Source organism: Lepidochelys olivacea, assembly GCF_965140295.1.
Source record: "Lepidochelys olivacea isolate rLepOli2 genome assembly, chromosome: 5".
Classification (NCBI taxonomy): Eukaryota; Metazoa; Chordata; order Testudines; family Cheloniidae; genus Lepidochelys; species Lepidochelys olivacea.
In genome coordinates this window covers 57308364-57333124 of record NC_140415.1, presented here as the reverse complement: position 1 = coordinate 57333124, position 24761 = coordinate 57308364, and the positions used below count along the sequence as shown (strand labels likewise).

Below are 24761 nucleotides of genomic sequence, written 5' to 3'. Positions count from 1 at the left end.
TTCATACAGTACATTTGTTTCACTTTTTAAGTTTCCGAAATGTGTTCCGCCCTCCGAAGCGATCGGACACCTTCCGTCCTTACTGGTGTGGTTTGCAAGTTTTCTCCTATACCATGTTCCCTTTCTCTACCTGATTAATTTGAGTTCCTGCACTACTCGTCGTCTGTTTTCCAGAGCAGAGTTTTCTAAGTCAAGACATTACAAGACTTTTAAGTAATTCCATATCTAGTAGTAAGTGTACATACATGAGTCCCTTCTCATGCCTCGGCAGAAATCTCTCCTTTTTTTCTGCATTAGGATTAGCTAATAATTTACTAACAGAACGGCGCTTTTATATTCACGTTTTAAGACTGATTTTGATTTTAAGATTTTTGCAGAGAATGAATACTGAGAAATTGCCCTGGTGCTTACTTTTACTATTCACTTTACACTGGGTTTAATTTTCCACTGCACTGCGTGGTATTTTATGTATTTTCCTTCTTTCTGTCTTTCTTATGAATCTTAAAACTATTGCCTACAGCGAAAAGTAAAGTGCAAAGATCCAGATTGCAAGATGTGGGATAAAGGCACAAAGGGTCATACCCAAAAAGGGCTGATTACAGTAAAGGTAGTTGTAAAGATTACCTTAAAAATACTAATTGTGAATTGTCTTTTTTTCCCCCAGCTGTCATTTCCTGATACATTATTTGCTATGAAATGTAAATAAACTAAACTAAACCAGAATGCTACATTAGGCATTTCCAAAAAGCCACAACCATGAGTTTGTTCTAATTGCCTTTTTAGAATGATTTTAACTGATTCTATCCGATTTTCAAAGTTTTATTCTGGTTGTTACTGGGATCAACGAAAATAAAGAATTAAATACTTGGTTATGTTTAACACACGAGGTGTTTCATGTTGCAGACACACTCTCAACATGTATGCTCAAGCTCTAAATATGCTACAAAGTGGTTGCATCCATAAACTCCTTTCATATTCAAGGTACCTCAAAGCCATTTATAATCAACATGCTCTGTAACTATCTGGTGGTTAAAATAATTTCCCATTCAAATATTTTTCTAACTTTTTAATAACCCTAATCGTTTCAACTTGGGGGAGGAAGGGGGGTTATGTTTGATAGTCACTTTTGTTATTTACACAAGTAATATTTTCCGTGCATTTTATTTGTTTAGTCAAGTATGCTCTTTACAATAAAGTCCTGCCTGCTAATCTCTATTTGCTGACTGACATTTTTGTTTGTTTGTTTCCCCTAGGGTGATATTTGGGGAGGTAGCTTCTGATGCTGCAGCATGACCCTTGGTTGTGTTAACAGTGACCTCAAATGTCTTGAGCATGTCCCCCAAATGTTCCAAATCCTCCTTGCTCCCCCGAAAAAGTCAGTCAGTCAGAAATGTTGACGGTTGTTATTTTTTTTTAAACTGGCAGTGCAGCTAGATTAAGCCACTTGGGCTAAATCACATCTTCCGCTCTGGTGCTTTACACAGTTTATTTTTCCTAACTGGAGAACCGCACAGACCCTTCTACCCCAAATAAACTGTTGAAGTGGAAGGGGAAGATGCTTTGAGGAAATTTACTCAAAATCTCCTGTGACAGTTCATCCGAACTGTATGTCCTTGATTCTCCACTAGAGGTCACTGGCCCATCGCAGTCTAGCTGCACCTAGTTCCACCTCCATTTCCTCTTACTCAAATTAGCACTGCGTTAATTAACACTGTAGTCCATCAACGGGCGTTTCTCTGTACAGTACAGGAGCAGAGCTTTTATAGACAAACCAAACCACATATAAAAAGCACCTACCAAAACTCTTCATCATGTACAAAATGGGAAGCGCACGTCTGAGTGACCGAGGGCAAGGTATAGTGCCATCACTCTTTAACTTTTTGTCTTGTTTGCTTGCTAAGTTGCTGTGAAATAAATCTCTTCTCCCTGTGCAGGATCACTGGCGTTTTCACTCCCCTCCTCTGTCTCTCTGAGGCTGCTGGCCAGCACACAGATTCAATGGTGCTCCCAGCCTCAGTTAAGAAAAGGTGCTAGGAATTTGCTCGTCTAGGTGTTGAAAAGAAACAGAAATCAACCTAAAAGGGGAACATTTATTAGAGAATGAAACGATGAAAGGTTTTAATGTTGGCTTTCAATTCGATGGGTGAAATCAATCCAACAAACGGCCGGGGATTTACCACACTAAAATGAACAGATTTCTAATTCCTACTGTAAAATAATTAAAAAGGGCCAGGCAAAAGTGTGTGATAATACTTACTGGAGCAATAGGTGTATACTTTTATTTTATTTTTATGTTCTGTCGCGTGCCTTGTTTCTGAATCCCCGAAAGGTCTTTAAATATCTGTATTTCGTTTGATACCTATGTTTCCAAAAGCAAGTAAGGAGAATGTCCAAAAGCATTTTCCACGTTCGTTTGAAACAAGACCAACTGCTGGTCTCCGGGGGAACGTATGGGAGGTCGGGAGGTAAATTGAGTCATAGATTGGAATAAAAATTCCAGTGATCTAGCTTGCTTGATACAGACAAGTTTATTTAACACGTATTATTGAGTTTGATTACCTCTCTAGGGACAATAAATATTTCTGAAGGAAACAAATTTCAGCAACAATAATAAAGTGGAGTAAATTCACAGATTACATACGACGTATCAAGTTTGGGCCATTGCGTTTTTCTTAGAGAATATACAGTAATCCTCTTGGATTGAGCATGATATGACCTTGAAGTGTTCACTTCTTACTGCTTGATATTTTAAAAAAAAACATTTAGACTTTTTTAAAGGGACCTATGTCGTTTGTATTTAACAAATGTATTTAATTTACCATATTTATTTTCCGTGTTACCAAACCTGCTGAACAAAATGCTAGGCATATGAATTGTTTTTTTCTTTAGCTTTGTATTCCTCTCCTAGAAGACAGGGATAAATCTGTCTTTCCCTGCATTTTAGTTTTTGAAAAAAAGTGTTGATGACTTGGGTCTGTTTCCTTTTGTCCCTGGTTTATCTGGTGGGAAGCATTTACTGGAGATTAAGTGGGAAGTTGTCATAGGGTTAGGGTCCATGTTTTAGCGGATAATTGTTTAGCTCTGTCCAAAAGAAGGAGAGTGACTTAGACTGATCTCCGGGTCACAGGGACCTTTATAAAGGGGAAGAGACACTCGGATGTCAGAATCAAAAAGCAGCATAGCCCACAGTAAAAAATGCTCATTTTTGTTTTCTGACCGTGATCCTTGATTCTTCAATGGCACTTTGTGGTGAAGTTTTCGAAGTGAAACCTAAATCTGCCACATTACTATCTAGCTGTAGATATATACACAGAGAGAGATTTTAAATGTCTATATGCTATGTACAGTATGTGTATGTATCCATATATCATTTATACAAATATATACAGCACACAGCATGCACGCACGCAACTTGTTTAAATGGTTCATTCTTCTTTTTCTGAAGATTTATCCCGCAGAACTAGCTAATTAAAATCTGACCCAGGTACATTATAGCTTTGTTGCACAGGTGTCTGTTGTGAATAGCATTGTGTCATAGATTTGGCAGAGACAGGCTCTTATCAGACGGAATTCAAGAGAACTTTCTCTCCCCCCCCCTCCCCGCCCACTTCCACCCTACCCCCTTTTTATGGGAATGTGCCTGATTTCCAGCAGGTATCTTTTGTTGGAAAATGATTAAGTGCAGAGTTGCTTGGGAACGTCTGTACAAGAGAAAGGACCCTTTCTTGGACTAGATGGAGGACAGCTCCTATTTCTTCACTTCTGATGCAGCTCATCTCAAGAGAAGACCCAGGTGCACGAAGGAATGGGCTCCCCTGGCAGGAGTTCTTGCAAGACACGTGCCCAGAATGCTTGCTCATTCCAGCTTTGCACCTTTAAATAAGATGCTAGACGCTTAGCATTATATATGTGTGTGTATCTATCTATCTATCTATCTATATATACACACACACATATAAAAGTGGGTTGCTGGTCTCGATCTCCCAAGTTGCTGAGCACTTCCTGCCAGACTCTAGCCGCCCTCAATATCAACTTCAATGGATCTTAAAGGCACTAAGCACATTGGAGAGCAATTGTTTTATGCAATATCAGATACCTTTGTGGATGTGCATTTTGCACAAAACCCACAGGAAAGTCTTTGGGAAATAACGTTTGTCATTTCTTTCCCATGGGGGAAAACTCTCCTTCCCAGAATATATCTGGAAAGTGCCACCACCAAAAAAATTCCAACTGAAGTCTATTTTATTTAGCTGTTCACGTGCATCTAGCAATCGCAACGATATCAAATAAAAGATATTAATTATAAAGCTCAGATTTTGGTTTGATTTCTTCTAACATTTCGGATTAGAACGATCAGTTTGGTACTTTTCTATTTTGCAGTGTAATGTTCTCTTTTTAATTTGTTCAAACACGGTATTTGGTTTATCTGGTCGCCTTTATTTCTTTATGTAGAGAATCTTAATGTGTCATAAGGCCCTTTCTCATTTTCCCATTCTGAATGTTATAAAGCACACCTTGATTAGCAGGTATACCTCAGACACAGAAAAGGACTCAAAACTTTTGGGAGGTAAACCAAATACAATTTAAAGGCCCTTCTTGTGGCCATTGAATTCAATAGGAATTTTGCCTTTGACTTCAGTTGGCGCAGAACTGGACCCACATGTGCAAATCTTAAAAAGTCGAACACCTACAACCAAGGAATTTTCAGAAATTCTCATTGTATTAATTAATTAACATATATATTTTATCACGACACGAAGTGGCATTAACATATATATATATATATATATGAGATAAATATCCTCAGCTACTCCATACATGTCCTGATTATAGCTACTGTACAATTAAGGGACTCGATCTGGCATTCCTTTCTCAGGGACAACGTCAATTGAAGTTAATAGAAGTTTTGCGTCAGCAGAAATTGAAGGACGGAGCTCTATTTTTAATTGTGTTAAGCTACCATAGACGAAAATAATATATTTTACTTTTCTAACTTATTTTTGTTTAATCGATTTAATCTTATGCAGATCGGAATAATATAGTGTCATCTTTTTAAAGATGAAGTCTCCGACGACTTCACAGGAGAGTTCTGCTTAAAAATCGATGACATGATATGACCAGTACTTACTAAGCAATAGGATTTTTGCTATGGTATTTTTGTTGACTGCACATCGAGACTGTATTGTCCATAGAGAGCATCGCCAACTGCAAGCACAAATGCAAACGTACTAAGAGCAGAGTAAAGCTTTCAGTAGCCAAAGTAGTAATAGATAAGAGAGAACACAATTTTAAATAATTTCAGAAATAAAGCAGAACTTTAAAACTGGTTGGACTGTCTCTGTCTCCATCAAAACAGCTTCAAAGAAACCTCATGGTAAATCTCATTCCACTTGATAAGATTCATTATACTTAATAAAATAGTGAATAATATTATTAATGGACAAAAAACCCAATACTATTAATGGACAGAAAAAAAACGGGGTTTAATAAATCATGTAAAATTAAACATTTTTTTTGTCTTAAATCTCGTTTGCAAACACTAGGAAGTCATTTACATTCACTTACATTTCCTTTTTAGAATCAAGTCTCCAATTGTAATCATAAACTGGCTTTAGAACTACCGTTTTTCAACCAGAAGACAAACTATTTTAGACAGAATCAAAGCAAGTGGGCCCAATCCTGCTCCCATTTAATTATTTTAAATGGAAAATCTCCCAATGACTTCAATGGCAGTAGGACCAATCTGATTATTTTTCTCCACCTTTTTGTCTCGTGAATTCTTAAAGATCGACAGCAACTCATTTCTCTCGTCGCTGCAGTTGACATGCCCAGAAACAGATTAGCTGTTTTTGAATGCTGAAAACAATATAGGCATACATTGAAAAGTATGATGTCGTTACTGTATATATAGGTACTGCTTTGGAGAAGAATAAACCTGAATGTGAACTACCTCAGCAAGAAATATACACTGGGCAACTGATGGTCCAAGGTAAAGTTAATGTAGTCATTGGGCATTTTTATGGAACATGTAAGGAAAAATTACTCTGCTAATTCCCGGAGTTTGAAAGATAATCTGTCGAAATGTTACATGTTTCGGATTATGGCATGTTATAAAACAATATTCAGACACTCGTTATCCAGCAGTTTGCAACATATTAGCATTTCTGTGTGGATTTTTTTTTTTTTTTGGTGGGAGGAGGGGGGTTAAGCGAGTTCAGCTTTAAAACTTAATTAAAGCAAATTTTAGGATTTGAGGGGAAAGACAATTAGTTAAATTATGAGGAAAGGATTAGATAACCATTTTAATGAAAAATATGTAGTTCAGGTAATTTTATTATGATATAATTTAAATATTAAAATAACTTTATACATAGTTATATGCAGATATTTATACTCATTACGTTATGCACTTCGCATAATGCCAAAATCTGGGGGGGGGGAATAAAGATTGTCCTAGGTTTATAACATTATATAGAGGGTTAAATTATTTATTTCACAATTATTTAATTTCGTTTTCCTTCTACATCAAGCAAACGTCACTTTTATTTTGATATAACCAGTCTAGTTTTAAAATAAAACTAACTTCCTGTTTATCCATTTTAGTTCACGATCATTGATACAATCGCTCTTTAATTTAACTCGGTTATTTTGAAATAGAAGATGCCAGGTAAATTCATCTTAAAACATAGCGTCAACGTCTTTGTACTTTAATGTTTGCAATCCCCCACTCTGTGCAGACACATACCACTTACATAACTCGGCACGAACCACAATCTTGCAGATGTGTATGCACACCCATCAGTTATTTGCCAAATCATATTGTGCCATAATTTGCATTATAGAGGAAAGGAGATTTTGTCTGATGGAATCACTTTTGTGTAAATTGTTAACAAACTGTGGTAAATGTAACAATTAGAAATGTATGGGGTTTGTTTTCCAAGCGGGTTGTTTAGGTATTCTGTACTGTAACATCTAGGCGGAATATAAAGGTAAACAGGTTTTTGTGTAGATGAATCGTTTGTAAAAAGGTAGCAGTTCACCTGCAGTTCACCAAGGAAATCAAGAAGACAGTTAGTGTGTCTTTCAATACTGAAAGTTTCCACTGCTTTTTTTCTCTACCCTCCAACCCCAAAAAGGTGTGTGTGTGTGTGTGTGTGTTTGTGTGTGTGTGTGTAGGTGAGAGAGCGAGGGAGCTATAATTCATAAAGCCTCCTATCGAATTAATGATGAGGCCTGCTTTGATTGTGTTTAACGGAGCACCGACGGTGGGGCTCGCTTGATAAACAGACAGCTTTTTAACCAAATCCACAAAATTATTTGAGTGTCTGTCTATGCCCACTTTGCATTAAAAGCCCTTTGGCAAGATTTTCCAGATGTTATCTGTCTTAATTTGTTGTTTAAAGCACCCCCACCCCGCGCCTGTCAGTTTCCATTTTTAAATACCTTTTAATGTTGTGTTTTGTCTCCTTTCTCAAGACACATCTTGAAGGACTGGGAAAGGAGCGCTTTTTGAAACAACCGAGGTGCTCATTTGCTGAATCCTAACCCACCTGGACCTTGAGTGACACCTCTGCATTATCACTACGGTGCAGCAGTTGTCTGCTGAACTCACTTGTGTGGGATCAAATCCCGGGAGGGAATGAACATACATTGTGTCGAGGTTACCTCCTTCCCCCCCCAAAAATCCTTTAAAATAAATTCAAGAGGAAAAAGTCACTGAGCGTGTTGGGCACAATCTAAAGCTGTGTAGTGGGCCGTTTGCATGGGGCTGGAGGAACTGCCCTCGTTAGGGAGAGCATCCCCGACATGCAGGGGCTGCTGCGCCGAGGTGAGGGAAGGAGGCAGGAGAAGCGCCGGCTGCTGGTGCTGCTGCTGCCCGGGATGTGGAGGGAGGCAGGGGTTGCAGGATCTCCCTCGTTAAACCGAGCTGGAGATGAAAGTGGCTCGCGGCCCCGTTCCCCTGGATCTTCCCACCCTTTCGGAAGCCTGCATGCTTAATCAGTGGAACAGGCAGGAAGGGGGCCCAGCAGACAGGCTTTTGTATTTCCCCGGCCCTTGGTCAGCTCGGAGCTGACGTGCACATCAGGCTCCCCCCCGAGGCTCCCCCCCCCCCAGGTCCAGGGGTGGGTGGTTGATGTCTGGCGAAGGGGGCGCGTCACGTTGCAGCCCGGTGAGGGCAGCATCCTGGTCCCCCCTCCTCCCCTCTCCCTCGCTCTTGGCGAAGGCTGAATGAGCAGGGCTTGGCTCGGAAAGTCAATAATCTATGTGAGTGAAGGCGTGCGTGTGTCATGAGGAGAGGGTGGCGAGAGGAGACAGGAGCTGAGCCTCTCGCAAGCAGGCAGCCTTGGGAGAGTGGGAGTGCAAGCGCCCCGGCCACCATTTACACTGGCATCGCTAGGGTAAGTACAAGGGCACCAGCAGCCGCCACTGGGCACTGCCTGTCACCTGGCAGGACTCTGGTGGCCTTTCCCCTTAGTGCCCAGGCCCTGGGGGCAAGGTGTGTCCCGATCAGCAGGCTCCCCATGTGCTTTGGAGGCGGCCAGGCGATGCTAACCCACTTGGTGGGTGAGGGTGGTTCGGGAGCTTTCCCTGCGCTGGGGCAGGGGGAGAACGGAGGAGGTGGGCTGAGAATGTCGGCAGCAGCACCCCCTCCCTCCCTGCCCATACCCCTCCCAGATAGCCTGGCTGCGCTCGGTCCCTTCGCCTACTTCCTAGGAAACGCTGATCTCCTGCAACACGGAGAGAAAGTTTAGTGCTGGGCTCAGCGGGTTGCGCCGGGCGCAGCAGCAGCACGGGAAAGCTAAAATCCATTTCACCAGCCGGCTTCGCATCTCCCTTTTCTTTTCTTTTAATTTCTTACTGTTAATGACAAATCTTATTTACCCGAAAAAATACTATTGGATTACAAGCCTGATCACCTGATGACGACCTGCCTATAGGCGTATTTACACACACACACACACACACACACTGCGGGCTGTATTCAATGAGGGGCAGCACGTGTAGGGAAGAAGAATTTATACGCACACGGGTTCAGGGAGAGCTGGAACGCCCAGGATCATAGCCACACGTCGCACATTAGTGTGAGACTGCCTGCGTGCGCATTATAAAGTTGCCATCCATCTAGCTATGGTGTATTTATTGAAGAAATAAGGGCTGACGTTTGTAAGGGTGTGTAGCCGGGATGCCTGTTCGCTCTGGTGGGGATAAAGTTGACTTTTGCCCTGCCCATGGCATTGGCTACCTTTCTGTTAGCTGAAGGAAACAGAAACGCAACTGAGCCAAGTTCTAGAATCTCTGTGACGGTAGTTCTGAGAGAAAGGTACAAAGTCGGTTCAAAGAAAGAAACGTATACCTTGCTTAGGCAAAACAGACAGGGCTTCAGAAAGAACTTTCACATGAAGTGGGATGTTCCATTTAAAAAAAATCTCTCAATTCTGCGCTGGGACTGTTTCCCCTGGAAAGATGGGTTAAGGTGCCATGACCCTTCCCTCTCCCCGCAACATCAGCCTTTTGATCATCTGCAATCTACATCCCTTGGCCAGCCACTCCCAGGGTTTCATGCGATATGCCTGCTGCCACAATTAGCCTGCCCAGCTAGCACGCCAATTTATCGGTGGGAATTGTTAGAGGTTTACATTTTCATGTCTTGATTAATGCATGTAGACCGTGTTGCTGATCAGTAGCCCTATTTCTTTATTCATTCATTCCTACCCAAAAGCTTTAAAAGAAGAGAGAGGGCTCTTAATACAGAAAACGAGTTTTGTAGTTAACCTATGGGAACAAAGGACAATGCTGATTTCGTGTGTTTATAGTATTTAATATCCTACGGTGTTTTCTTAAATAAAGTTACTATATTATCAGACACGAAAATGTATTAAGAGATGCCCGAAACTATTTGTTAACACGCACACACACCCCACAACAAAAGATATTGTAATAAAGGTACTAACATCTAGAACTAGTAAATTCTTCTGAAATGTGGAAATATATTAGAACAAGCCGATTGCTCTGCAACAGGATCAAACTTTAAATTCATATCCGTGCTGTTTCTAGGAATATTGTTAAATATGCTACAGTAATCCCCACGGATAGCTATTTTTTGGTGTTTAGGTTGGGGGAACTTCATTATTTTCAATGCAAAATGAAAGGTATTACATTTCTTAGTGCCAGATACAAAATCCACACTGTTTGGGGTCATTAAAACAAAAGAACAATAATCTCCACAAAAACATCCAGGCAAATAAACTGTTGTATTAGCGGGAAAGTGGTGTGTTGTTATTATCCATATGGCAGCAGGTGTGATCACCCAGTATTTATATACCTCTTCGATACTTAAAGACATATCTGATTTTCGTTTTGTTTTTGTGGTTATAGGTGAGATCCTTGACCAGATACAATATCTTTGTCAGTATCTTTCCTTTTTATTGTATTATATTTTCTAAAAAGAAGAGGTTGCTATTATTATGTTATGGATATGGGGCTCATACAGGCGCAGATATAATGTAATTGAGAGATAGCTAAGTTGTGTTTATTACCCTTACTGTATATTGAGAGCATACCTGCTTAGGGGACCTACATCTGGATGCACAGAATGAAAGGAAGTTAAAACCTCTGAAAGGTAATTGTGGCACAAGCACGTTTTCGACAGCATATGTCAGCCATATTACCTTTTAAAATACATATTTAATAGGCCTGAGGCACACTCTTTCCTAATGGTTAAAGAGGTGGACGTTTTATTTAAAAAACTAAATAAGTAAGGAAAAAAAGAAAGAAACTGTTGCAGGTACATAGATACCTCCTTGAATGACAGTAAGCTTGTTTTTTTCCCTCCTACTGTATCTTAAATATGAGCCTATTTTAAAAATAAATGCTAAAATGAAGTCTTGGAAGTCAATTACCAATCCAAACTGACTGTGTAAAGGCCCAGTTAGTAGACTACCAAAAATAACAAAAACATTTAAAAGCAGTTAATCCCATCAAATGTATAATCTACATCTTCGTGTGTGTTCCCGCTAGCCAGGCTAACAAGATTATCACTTCTAAACAGTGTTTACATTCGTAAACATATCTTTTTGGTAAGATTAACCTGACCCTTAATTTTAGAGTGGTAACAAACAAAACAAAACAAAAAAAGAGGCAACAAGAAACACTTTAAGTTACTCAATGGACATCGGGAGTAGCTAGGATGTATTATTTCCATACAGTACCAACACAAATTAAATAAGACAAATTCTCTTTTTGAAGATTAAATACTAAAACTAGATTATTATTTATGATATTATTGTCAAGGTCATTCATCCCTTCTCAAATGGTTTGTGAAATACTGCTGCCTTTAACAGTAAATTACATTTACTGTTACATGACTATCTTTTGGTCCTAACATTGGAAAGCTAAAGCCTTGGGGAAATGTCCCTGCTGAAATGATTTTTAGAATATTCCTTCTTCCCTCCCTCGCCCCCGTTAAAAACAACCACCATAGCAGGACAAAGGCTCAACCTGGGCACAGTCGTGGGTGAATGAAAGGGTGAGGTGGGGGCGATATGAAGGACTTGCCAGTGCTGCCCTTCTTCGGTCCTGGTACCCACTGTGTCCTTCACCAACTTCCTGGGAAGGACCTACTCCGCAGTTAAGGGTTTGAAAGGATTCTCATCAGGTCAGTAATGTCTGAATAATATAATCCTGATCATCACTGAACGGGGGAGCATTTTAACTTCAGACAATGTACGTCGGAGCTCTTACGCCTATATAACAGGGAGAGTAGGTCGATTTCTTTTAGAAGAGCGTTTCGTGAGCTGAATATCACAATCGCCTTTGACTCTCCAGTGCTTGTTGTTTTTTATTTTTATTTCGGTTAAAATCTTTTGACGAGCCCCCTTGGCTTTGTTAAATTCTGAGTTTGAAGGGTTACACATATGAGCTTGGTTTCATTATTCCCTCCCCTACTGAGTGTATTCGATAGGAAAAGCGAGCCTGATGGTGGCTCTGCTTAAGCCTTTTATTTAAACTCAGCCCCACACAGCCCCCCGCAACCATGTAGGTTTGTGTGGGCGACCAGTAGGTGTCGCTATCCCCCTGCTGGCCGGAGCCGTCCAAAGGCACAGACTGCCCCGCCTGATCCCTTTCCCCCAGGGATCAAGTAGGGCTGTAAATATTCTCCTAGTGACAGTATTATCTCACCTTTCTCACCTGCCCATGGTACTGGGGCTTTGTTGGACAGGACCACAAAGTTGTGTCAATCATTGGGAAGGGGCTAGAGAAATAAATGGGGTGAGGGACATGAATCCAACCTCTGTCCCACCCACCCCCCACCGCGCCACCTTTTCACTTGATCTCTGTGCAGTACTAGAAGATCAGCGGTGGACTTCAGCGACCCCGGTGGATTAAAAACAACCAACCAGGTTAAATCAGCATTTTGGACAGATTATTATGGAAACCAGTGAAATAATGGGTCAGTTGAAATCTTAAGTTTATTGATGTTTATGCCAATGTGTAAAGTGCTGAAGAAAATAAAACACAAAAGCCATCAGGAAAAGGTGGCTAATGCTTATTCCGTAAGTGCTAAAGCTACGAACACTGCGTGCATAGAAACACAGCTGCATTGGCTACTTATCCATGATTGATGCTGAAGTTAGCGTTTTGAAGCCTCACAATATTATTGACTCACTAAAATGTATCTAACAAAGAGTTTACCGCACGTCACCCCACTCCTCGCCCCCGGTTCCTAAAAATCTAACCATTTAGCAATTATCTGAAATGTGAATTAAATTCCCCGGTATTAAAATTCTTGTCCTCTCTTCTCCTCCCGCTGCTCTTGGTTTCTGCCTTGGGATGTCATGTAAGAGATTATTAATCAGCAAAAGGATGGGTTGTTTTGATTTTTTGTCTCCAAAGGAGAGGATTTAGCCCTAGTGAGGTGTATTCACCGTAGTTAAGGGAAGCTTTTGTACAGGGAAACCACTGTCCCAATTTAGTAATGTTGTGGGGGCACTAAATTAATAAATAGAATTGTGTCTTATTGAAAAAGTGCAGGTGCTTTTAAAATGTAGGGCACTGATGTTAATTTTTTTTAATGCTTACAGTAAGGGGTTTGGGTGTTGTGAAAAGGACAGTCCTCCAGAGCTGCATTTTTTCTCTCTGCTACAATGAGCTGTAAAGAATGCCAAAGAATGAGTGCCCACCTGTAAAGTGTGCCTGTACAGGTCTTATTATTCACAGTATGATCGGGTGAAATACTGTATCTTTTACATTTAAAGAGCAAGCAAGCAAAAAAAAAAAGCTGAAACAAGAATTAAAGTTTCTTTTTACAAACACCTTGCTCCATCTCTTAGATCCAATGTTTATCCAGATTCTAGGCATTTTCTGGGTAAAATATGTGCAATAAATAATGATCCTTCTGTGGTATTTTAAAAAACACAGGTGAAATGTATGGATGTGGCGCTAAATATATATCCCTGTATTTTTAGCTTGCAAATGCTCAGTATTAGGTAACTAATGTGTAACGTAATGGGGGGGGGAGCGATATTTATTGTTCATATTCTTTTCTATTGGCCAAGTTAGTGTTAAAGTGGCAAGTGACTGAAGCAAGTGACAGCTGTCCCTTGCTCTCCCTGTGGCACATGCCTTGGAGGGGGAGGGGCTGCAAGGTGCAGGAGGGCCGGGAAAGTGGCCCTTGCAGATAGAGCTGCGTGCGGAGGAGTTGGGGTTTGTGCTGGTTGCGGGGCTTATTCAAATGCCGCCCGCTGCTGCTGTGATTCGCAGGGACTCGGCCTCCATATGGTAATACAGAGCGAGGGGCGGGGGTGTGTGTGGAGGGGGGGGTGTCGGGTGATGTGGGGGGGTGCTCAGGCACCGCTCTGGAGGCAGCCCGGCTGGGACAGAGCACCGGCACCGGAGGCAGCGCGGCAGCGGCTCTCCCCACCCTCCAGCGGCGGCACCCAGCGACCCACCGGCCCCGGGGTAAGCAGCAGCACACGCAGCGGCAGCCAGCCATCCAGGCGCATCGGGCACTGCCCTGCACCACTAAGGGAGACCAGGCACAGAGAAGGAGATGATAGAGCTATGGTTACAGCATCTATCTACCCATATAGACATAACGTGTACACCACAGACAGATGTGTGACACAGAGAGCTGTGCATTGTATAACAGTGATATATGTAACGTGCCGACCTATGTACACGCATTCATACACACAGATGGGTGTCTATATGTACAAACATGTACCTGTGCATATACAAGTTACGCGTGTTATTCACACACATATGTACGTGCACGTAAGTGTGCATCTCCCTCTCTCTTAATACAGAGGCAGAGAGCTATGATTCACAGGTTTTCATTCAAATCAGCCTAGAAGACTGAATTGTTTTAGCCAGCTAGGTGTCCCCAACGTTACATGTAAACGAGCGACTCTGCAATCAGTTGTAGAGTCCTACAGTTATTCATAAAAATGTGTAGAAAATGTACTTTCCTAATATATTGGTGCTATATATGGTAAGGTAAGAACTAACCTAATGGATGGTAGTGCCTGTTTCCGTTTTTTCTTTCTTTCTTTCTTTCCTTTTTTTTTTTTTTTAATGTTTTACGTGTGGCCATCTGACCACTTTTTATTGGGTGACCTATCATATGAGCACTTTAGTGTAGGGCTTGTAAATCTAGAGCAAGAGGCAGCGCTTGAAATACCATAAGAATCGCTAAAGAATTAAAATATACATGTTGTGAAACAGGTGCTGAATAATGTAGAACGAAAATTACACTCTGATATGTATTTCGAAATATATGCATTACAGTCTTTGCGGAGGGCTAACTTTTGCCCTACTCGTTCGTGCAGGTAAGTCATTCATAGTGTAAATAATTACCTATGCATATGCTTAGACTTATTTAATTTTAAAAATGTGTGTGTACGTGCGGGCATTGTTCTTTTTATGGTACGAAATTCTACATTTTTTAAAAGCATACTATGGCTAGAAAGACGGTAATATTTTATTTTTAAACAGTTTAAACTATTTGTTTGGGGGTTAGAATATTTCCCCCCATTAAAATAAAGTGAAATAACCTAACATTGTTTTAACATACTTCAAGGCCTGTGGATTTTAGGATAAATAAAATGTATTGATATCGGCAATATTTTAAAATAACATATGAAAATGCTTTTTCAAATCACATAGGTGTCGGTTTTAAGCCACATAAGTTAAAAATAAAACGTAACACATTATTAATGTAGCCGTTAAGACAGAACGTACAACATGGTTGAAAATGTCTTCCTTGGAGAAAGCTGACCATACCTAGATCTACACAATTTAAAGAGAATATTTTGAAATCAAAGATTCTTGAAATCAACAGAGAAATACGTGCGTATATAGGTAGTAATTCAGCATCGAAATATTAGAAATCGTTTGAAACAATTCCTATTACGCTCTTTATCTAGATTGCCTTGTCCCCTAAAATGGTATTTTTTTCGAATATGAAGTTAATTAGGAGGTCAAACTTTCACTCGCGAGCTCCTGCCATTACAGCTGATCAAGGTACACGTCAGTAATATGTGCCTCTCCTTTTAAGACTAAACAAGAATGTTGTGCAGCTTGAATTGTATTAACAATGTACATATTTGGTAACCTTATACAACCAGAAGCAGGGAGGAAACTGTATATAGAGCACATACAGCAGAGCAGTCTTGCAAAAAATAAAAGGATTTTTTTGTTTAAATCAAGGAGGAAAATATAAAGAAAATGCGCTAGCCTGTAACTTTCAGTAAATTAAAAAAATGCAAATATACCTTTACATATGCATCAGTATTAAAAATAATACACGCTGGAACCAACAGGAGCAGCAGCAGCAGGAGGAGGAGAGGAGAATGGCGCAGCGGCGAAGCCCTGATTATGCATAGAGAGACGTCTGGAGCAGCCTCCTCTAACCTGTTCTCTTCTCCGTGCAGTGCTGCAGGCCGGCCGTCCTCAGTCAGCCACAGAACCGGAGCAGCAGAAATCTCTTCTCAGTGCCTAACAGATATTTGTCATTCGGGGTTTTTGGTTGTTGTTGTTTTTTGGGGGGGATGCGGGGGGGAGGGGGAGGGTTGGTTTGTTTCTGTTCCTTTAATTACAATCTTCAATAACAGGGACGATCGCTCCGGGAATCTACAGTCTCTTCTTCAAGCAGCAGGATTTGCATATTTTTAATGCCCTAATTTCCTTGATGTATGTAAATGCAGCCGGACGTACAGTAAGACTCGAGCTGACGTCAATGGACGTGACCTCGCTGTTAAACCTTGAACGTGAAGCTGGGATGGGGAAAACTGACGAGAGAGAGGGGGAGATGCAGCCTGGCTGCTCGAAAAGGGCGCAAGCGGCGGAGGGGATACATTACAGCGGCGGCGGAGGCAGGAGCCAGCCAGCAGCCGCAGCAGCATCTTGAGCTGCAGAAGCCGCGGAGAGGCAGCTGGACACGTGTGAAGAGCTTTCCTCGGCTGCCTGGCTCGTCTCCATCCCCGTTTTGCAAGCCACCTGAGCTGATCAGCGCCTCCACCCCGTAAAATAAACGTTATAACAATCCCAGCCCTCCCTCCCCAAACAACAGCAGAACAAGCGCAACGTCCTGTAAATGATCCCACCAACAAGAATGGGACACACTTGCTGCTGCTCTCCAGAAGATAATGAGCGGGAAATCTACAACGTCGGCATTCACTACCCCTCTCCTCCCCTCCCCCTCACCCCCCCCCCAAAAAAAACCCCCAACAACAGTAGCAAACCCAGATATTAAAAGATAGACGTGAGTTCAGTGGGTTCAGGTAAATCGTCAGCTTAAGTGATCAGTGCGCTTCCTGTGGTACCTGGTTAGTGAGACAGTGTTCTCTACAGTGGCTGTAAGGGAACTGCTGCTGCTGCTGACAGTGTCGGTTCGGAAAGAAGAGACCGAAAGCAGAAGAATCGCCAGGCTCCTAGCGATTCACCCGCATGCCTTGTAAACCTAATTGCTATACGCAGGGGTGGCCCTGATCTGCAAGTGAATCTTGGTCATAAGCACTTCTCTTGGTGTTGCGTTCATTTCTCCCCTTTGAAGGGAGAGGCTGAATCTAAGGAGACCCTGAATTCTGAACGTGCCTTATTAACTAAAACGGGGCCAGAAGAGAGCAGATGTCAGAGGGGCTTTCTGAAGCTGCGCTTCCCCTTCTCTCTGACTTTATCTTTTATTGCTCCCCCTATAGATACATAGGCCTGAAGAACCTTTACGGGCAGGAGGATTTCCCGCGATGAGGCTTCAGAATTAGAGGCAGTCACGTTTTTGCAAATCATGGACATGTTTCCTTACTATCTAACTTTTCCTTTTCTCGTGCCACTGTGCTATATTTCATGGGCTTTCTGTAGATTTCGGCACCATCAGCCTTATAGTAAACCAGATGAAATATGTAAGCTGCAAGCTAGCGACTTCTCTCTCTCTCTCTCACACACACACACACACAAATCTTTGTCTTCTCTCATAGATGGGAAGCAGCACCTGCGAGCCCCATGGTGTGGCTGTGGGTGTGATTGTGGCAGTGAGGTTGCAGTGGCGGCCACTGACAAGGACACGAGTGACCGTCTGTCCTTTGGCTACAGTTGGCGGGAAATCTGAGGGCAGAGCCCTCGGTGCTCTCAGCCTGCGTCTCTCATTACCGCCTCCCATCTCCCTGCAGCCACATTTCCATTCGCGATACTCATCTGATTTTTGTTTTGTTTTGTTTTTTTGTTTTTTGTTTCTTACTTTGCCCCTCCCCCGCCCGCCTCCACTCGTCACAAATACCCAGCCCTGCACATAGACACACTCTTCACCCACACACTTCTTGACACCCACACATGCAATAAAGCAACCCACCACCATAGAGAAAACACGCTTATCCATGCACAGATACATTCTACAAACACACCCACCCAGAGACATATTTACACACACACACAACCTTCCCCATCAACACACAGCCTTGCACGCAAACATTCCTACAAACACACACCCTATACAAAGGTTCTTACAGCCTTCCTTCACAAACACACCTCCCCCGCACACCTTACGCCCATGTTCTCCTTCTCGCAAACAACAACCATGCTTCTACACTGTGAGTCCTCACCGTCTCACTAATGCATGTCCATATCTCTACACACACAATAAGACCCGGCCTTCTTTCTACACTCTCCACAGGCTCAACCCCACCCCCGCAACTTTTTAAAACACTCCCCTTCTAGCTCTCTCTCTTTGCAATGGCTCCCACTAAGCTCCATGAATCCATCCTAAAATCCATTTACTAAAACTGTCGATGTTGTCCCCCTTGTTTTGAGCGCAAAGCACTGAAAAACAAAACCAACCCTCCTTCCAGAAATCAATGCTATGACGAGAGGTCCCTCTACAAGTTTGCAAGGGAAAGAGGTTTTGGTTTCATTCGCTTTTGATATGGACAAAAGTCATACATAACGGCAGTGCCTCCCGAAACAAGACGCAGAAGAAGCTGTTCCTCAAAAGTTAACTGGATGAAAACATGCTAGAAAACGCAACTTCTTGGGGCAATTTTTGTAAGTTTCCAAAGAAATGAGTGCTTCCCTCCTGCTATAGGAAAACGTAGCCATTGCTCTTCTTTAGACTAGACATTTCTAATTTGTTCCGTCTGTCAGAAGGGGACTATGAGAGGGTTTGGTGCAAATTCATTATGTCTGGCAACGCATAACTTATAGTAGGAACTGAAAAAGACCGTGGCAATGGATGAACAATAGGGCTTCAGTTCATCAGCAACAAAAGCGTTGGGGAAAGTGGTTGAATTTCAGAGCACGTCCTCCTCAGCAGAGAGGGCTGGACTAGACCTTGGCCAACCCCCCCTCGCTCCCCCCCCCAAAAAAAAAACTTGCAGAGCCTCACGTACAACACTTCACTTTCTACTCTGGGGCTTAGGAAGCAATATGGAAGAAAAAACTTTTTTTTTTCTATTTCTTCCCTGTTTTTCTGGATGGAAGCGCTTTCTAAGTCTTTTTAAACTAAACATACAAGAATTATACCATGGAACTAAGCTGCAGTTTCAAATAAAGGTGATGATCTGCATTTCTGGAGACCTGAAGAAACCCGCTGTCTATGCTTTAAGGGGGGCTTGACCGTGGGATCTTTGTTTGCAGTCGGAGATTCATCCCTTACATCTAGATCGGGGGGGTCAAATGTTTCTTATAAGGAAAAAAAGTAAGTATAATTGGGGGAATATAGAGGATCAGAATTCTTTGTCAAATGGAGAAAACTGAACTTCATATCACACATGTGCTTCCAGAAACGTGTCTTTATGAATCTGAGCTCGGTTAGTGTCTCTATGTCAGGTTCAGGGGCAGTAGCTGCTTCTTCTGGTAGCAGACTGGACACGTTGCCTTATTAACACTCTTATAACTTGCAGTGATGACTGTGAGGGAAATCTGATTAACAGGACAGAGTTTCATGAGTTTACATGATGACTTATATTGGTTAACTGATTTAATACGTGCGATGCTAAACCTGTTGGTCCTGTACGTAGTTAGGTCTGTGAACTATTAATTATCAAACAGATTGACAGTAAACGGATAGCTTGAGCGTTTAAACATAGAGAGAGAAAGCTTTTTAGCAACGCCAGGTTGGCTTCTGCAAATGTATCAACATAAAAATAGTCTTCACAGTGGCTGTCATTAGCGCATTGTAACTAAAACTGATTGCTCTCACATTTTCAAGTTTGTTTTAATCTGATAATGAAAGCATATGCTTGTTTATGTAAATGTGAAAGGGTTATTTAATGTAGTTGATAAATAAGATTTTTATATACCCGTGTTTAGTGGGATAGCTCCAATCCGAGCAGCCATTACTTCCTGGGTTATCCAAAATGCACCCTAATCAAAATATGTATTATTTTATGTCGAGCTGATTGGTAAAGGTTGCATGATATTATAACTATTCATATATTGGACAACACAGCATAGGAAGCTATATTATGTTTAACACAGACTAAATTCGGATTCAAATCTACACCTTTCTGTAGTATGCGTATGCAGAGGAGTGAAATATTGTAGACGCCAAAGCAATCAATTTATACTGGTGTATTTGCTGGGTTTCCTATTGCTAGTGTAACTGTGGGTTATTGAGCAGGGAATGTCTGTGAGAGTCACTTCAGCAGCTGAATAGCTCAGAACTTGGGTAAGAGTTTCCCAGTATGTCAGGGCCACGGCCAGAGGACCTTCCAGCAACTGAAGGCTGCTGCACAGGTTGCAGTTTAGGCCGAACATAGCGGACTATACAGTCCGCAGGCAAGGGGTCTACCCCCGACCTTGGTACTAGTAATTACAACGCACACCGGGGCTAAGAGCTCCAGTAGGCAGCATAATTGAAGGCAATGCACTTATGCACTAGTGTTCATCTTCCAAAAGAAGAAAAAACACTGAGCATTCATGAAAGGGATAAAAAAGAAATCCTTCAAATGCAAGTATAAAGGAATACATATCACTTTGCAATGAATGTCTTTGTTATTTTCTAATTTTTCATTAATTTCTTACTAATTTAACCGATAAGATTACATTATTTAGATTCACACATACAATGTATTGTTCAGTAACTCCTTAAATATAGCCTATATCTTTCTAATGATATTGATTTTAGGACATCACTGATGTAAAGCACCTGAAAATTCTGTCTTGAAAATACTGGCATAATGTGTTTTGCATATTTTGAAACTGGAGGCTAGGTGGAGCCTCTATCCTTTATCAAGTAACTGGCAGCTTACAGAATGCAAATATCTGATCTGCCTTCACAGTTTTGCCCCCTCTACTCAACAACCCCAAAATATTTTTGCTATTCTTAATAATAAAATTCCTCCCAAAGAATTGTGGTTATGATCTCCCTATTATTAATTATTATTATTATTTCCATTTAAATTTTAGTTATGTTTAACCCTTCAGATACCATAGTACACTACTCATTATATCTGCTTTATGGCATATTAGATTATCTGCAGGAACTATAGTGAGTTAAAGTATTTTAGTCAATTATTTGATTATATTAAATGTCGAGATACATCACATTTTCTGTGCACACATATGTTTATCATTGTCAAACACCCTATACATACAAAATTCATGGACTGTAAGTGTTAAAATTATGATCATTTGCTTTTTTGGCTATTTTTCAGATTCAGATTAAGAAGAAGGATCACAAGGGATGGCAATCATCAAGAAATGGTAATTTTAAAATTTCATGTTTAATAAAATCCAACCAATAGAATATACATAACAAAAATAAAATACAAATATTGGCTCTTTAACAGCCCATACAGTGTTTCCATGTAATAATTATTGAATGGGGTTTGGAATTTTAAAAATTATCAGTAGTCTAAGTTTCTTTCTTTCTTTTTGTAGTTCGAATTTATATTATATAGGCCTCTGTATGCTATATATCAAACATAATAGAAATATAATCTGCAATTGCCTATAAAAATTAATTCTGGACACAATAAATAATAGGGCACTTTTATTAGAAAGCAAACCAGTCAAGTGCCTTACTTGGGGTATACAAATAGCTATAATTAAATGGCTTTTATACAGGAAATGATTGCCTGGATTGTATTAGTGGACTGTGGTTTACATCTTTGTGAATTACACACAAACTAAGTATGAAAAGGGTATTCCTGCAATGACCTAATTCCTTATGTACTGCATAGAATATAAATAGAATTCCTGTATGCATCCCATACACTGGTAACAAGGTGGTCAGATTGGCATTAGAACAAAACTGTGATTCTAATAAGTAGAAAATCATCAACTTTCTTCTTTAATGTGAGAGACTGTTTATTCCTAAGAAATCCATGCAGGATGTTTCAACTTTATGTCACAGCCATCTGGAGACCTATAAAAAGATTAGAAAACAAGCATGGCAATCATGTCCTCATCTACAGGCCATTAATGGGAATTTATTAGAGAGTGATTAGGCAAGTGTAATTATTTGGATTCAGTATCTTCCAATGTGCAGATTATTTCTAAATTGGCATTCTAACTGTAAAATAAGTTTTCTGTGATCAAGTAAATCAGAAATATCTGAAAACATGTTAACAATTGTTCTTGATAATTTACATTCAATATATGAAAGTAACTTCTGAACTGCAATTGCTTTAACTTCTCACATTTTAGACAGTAATACAGTCACTGAAAATGCATATGATCAACTGATGTATACATCTTTGTGATATTCAGAATAAGCAAGTATTTTTGGGCTAAGCCTTTTTGGACATGCCTAGATTTCTTAGAACCCTACTAGCTAACTGAAAGGTAGAACATTTAATTGATAATATGGCTAATGAACAGTGAGGTTATAATCCTCTTGTTGGCTATTTTTACTTCCAAGAACTCCACTGAATCTACAAAATGTGACCTGTGTATAACAGTTATTTATTAAGATAGTGTGTGATAAGTGAGGTGGTCTTTAGAATAGAACCTAAGGTGTTAACGCTATGCTTTGTATCTTTCAAACATCTTAATTTAAAATAAAAACAATATGATATATCATGCCTTGCATTTAATGATAATTCTATCACATGGTTACATTTTAAAAAACATTAATTAATGTGGACATATGGGTATGTGTAGACATATACATAGAAACATTATTTGAATTTTCATGTCTGTTACTTAAAGAATTCAATGCATCAGCTCACAAGCCTGTTGTATGTAATAGATGCCTGATCACTGCTGCCTCTAGCCATTGGGAAAAACCTTTCTATCTGCCAATTCAGAAAAGCTCATTCGAGTTTCACATAATATCAAAATGATCAGGTGCCTTTAGACATATCAGATGTCTAATTCAGTGGTCCTGTTGTGCCTGTACAGCCTGGGAGATAGTGAAGCATAGTAACTACATAGTGCAGTGTTCATAAGAATTCTAACTATTTTCTGCTTGATTTTGAAAAATGTGGGAAAAAAATCAAAGGCATGACTAGCTCATACTGTCTTATATATCATGCTTGGATGCCAGATAACCTTGTTTCCCATGTGATGCTATTTAATTACATATATTTAACAGTACAGTGCTCAGTTCAAAGGTTGAGAATCTCAAAAACACATGAATGGTTTCAGAAGTAGTATTATTTCTGAATGCAATATTTGGCATAGTAGTAATATATTCAGGTCACTTCTGGGTGGCAGTATTTGAGTCAGTTAATTTTGGGTCTGGTTTTATTATTAAATTATTTTGATTTCCCATTTTCATGTTGTTTCCAACATGAATCTATGATCAGCTATTCAACTGCTTTATAAAGTTCTCATTTTACACTGGAAACAAACACATATAGACACACACACACACACACACACTCATATGTAGACATGTATACACCTCCACATACATACACATGAATATGCCTTACTTTGTAAGCAAGCTATAGAATTAATACAGCACGAGTTGCAATATAATTGTGCAGATTGTGAAAGCAATGTTTACCCCCAAATAAATCAAGCCATGAAAATACAGGCTAATTTACAAAACATTTAAATTGACTCTGAAAAATTTCCTATAAATAACACTGCCATAAATAGTATACTACATTTTGTTTTATTTTGCACCCTAAAAGGATAGTAAAAGCATGATCTTTAACTCATAATTCATTTATAAGTGGAGAGCATTCAATATTATATATCTGTGTTGAATTTTTCAATATGCATCTTATATTAAACTGTAGCATGGATGAGCTGCTGAAGTACATTTTTTTAATCTGAACAGTAAACATTGTAGATCTCAGCTGTAAAATTCATTGTGCCACATATAATTGAGAGACCTTGCAGAGTTCGCACTTTAGGCTTAAAAACTCTATACAATTATACTGCTCCATAATTCAAAGTATAACATATTTTTTTTCCCGGGAGGGGGAGTTGAGAGATTTAAATGCTAAAACGGTACATAATGCATTTTAACAATTTAGAAATACTTGCCGTCATCAGTTCCTTGAGTGATACAAGCATGTGGTTCTTCAATATATGTAGGAGGTTAAAAAACAACAACAATACATCAGCATTTTTATTAAGGCATTTCCCAAAATGCTATATAATGTTAGAAAAATAGTACTGCAAGGCTCACCGGTGTTGCATTCTAACAGAGAGAGAGAGAGAGAGAGAGAGAGAGAGAGTAGATATTATAAAATACACTGGAGCCAGGCTGGAGTCTGCTGCTTGCAGCGTTCAGAATCAACATTCAGAGCAAAAATGCACAATCGCCATGGTGTTAGTACCTGCACATCACTCTAAATACAAAACAGGACTGAGATGTGAAGCCATTAAAACACAACACACCAGAGCAAATTGTCAATGTAATTACACATCGACTCACTGCCGAATACAGATCTGATTCCCAGTCGCAGAAAGCAAGGCCCTGCTTTAAGCAATAGCAAAGTGCCTCACATCTCCCTGCACAACCAGGGTCTGCCAGAAGAGAAATGCAGGCAAAGACGTTACCCAGATCTGAAACGCTTTTATCTGTCCTTAGAGAGAGATTTCTTCCAGTCTTTGGATATTAGAGCAATCTACGCTAGCAACAAGGAAGGTAAAAGGCGGCGGGTTGATTTTTTCCTGCGGTCTGTAGTGCTAGAGGAGGAGATGTGGGTTGGGAGAATAGGAATTGTTCCAATGCTGTCTGCTGCTGCTGCTGTTGATGGCGCGGGGCAGATTGCTGATCACTCATGCATATCAATAACCGTGTGTACTTGAGATTTCTCATGACATCATCATTACCTTGGTCTCCCGCGGTCCAGGACCTCTGACCT

The 24761-nt window shown here is 40.4% G+C and overlaps 1 long non-coding RNA gene across 8 annotated transcripts in view; it reads left to right on the top strand.

Moving 5' to 3' along the window:
• Window positions 1–1700: 1700 nt before the first annotated feature.
• Window positions 1701–24761, top strand: part of LOC311520409 — a 162940-nt gene continuing 139879 nt past the window's right edge. For 7 of the 8 annotated variants that reach the window (XR_014711582.1, XR_014711583.1, XR_014711584.1 and 4 more), the window contains exons 1-2: window positions 1701–1854; window positions 21147–21195. This is a non-coding gene — a long non-coding RNA (uncharacterized lncRNA). Of the gene's footprint in view, window positions 1855–8188; window positions 8400–21146; window positions 21196–24761 lie in introns of those variants that run through there. The other variant, XR_014711586.1, reaches the window with a different exon arrangement.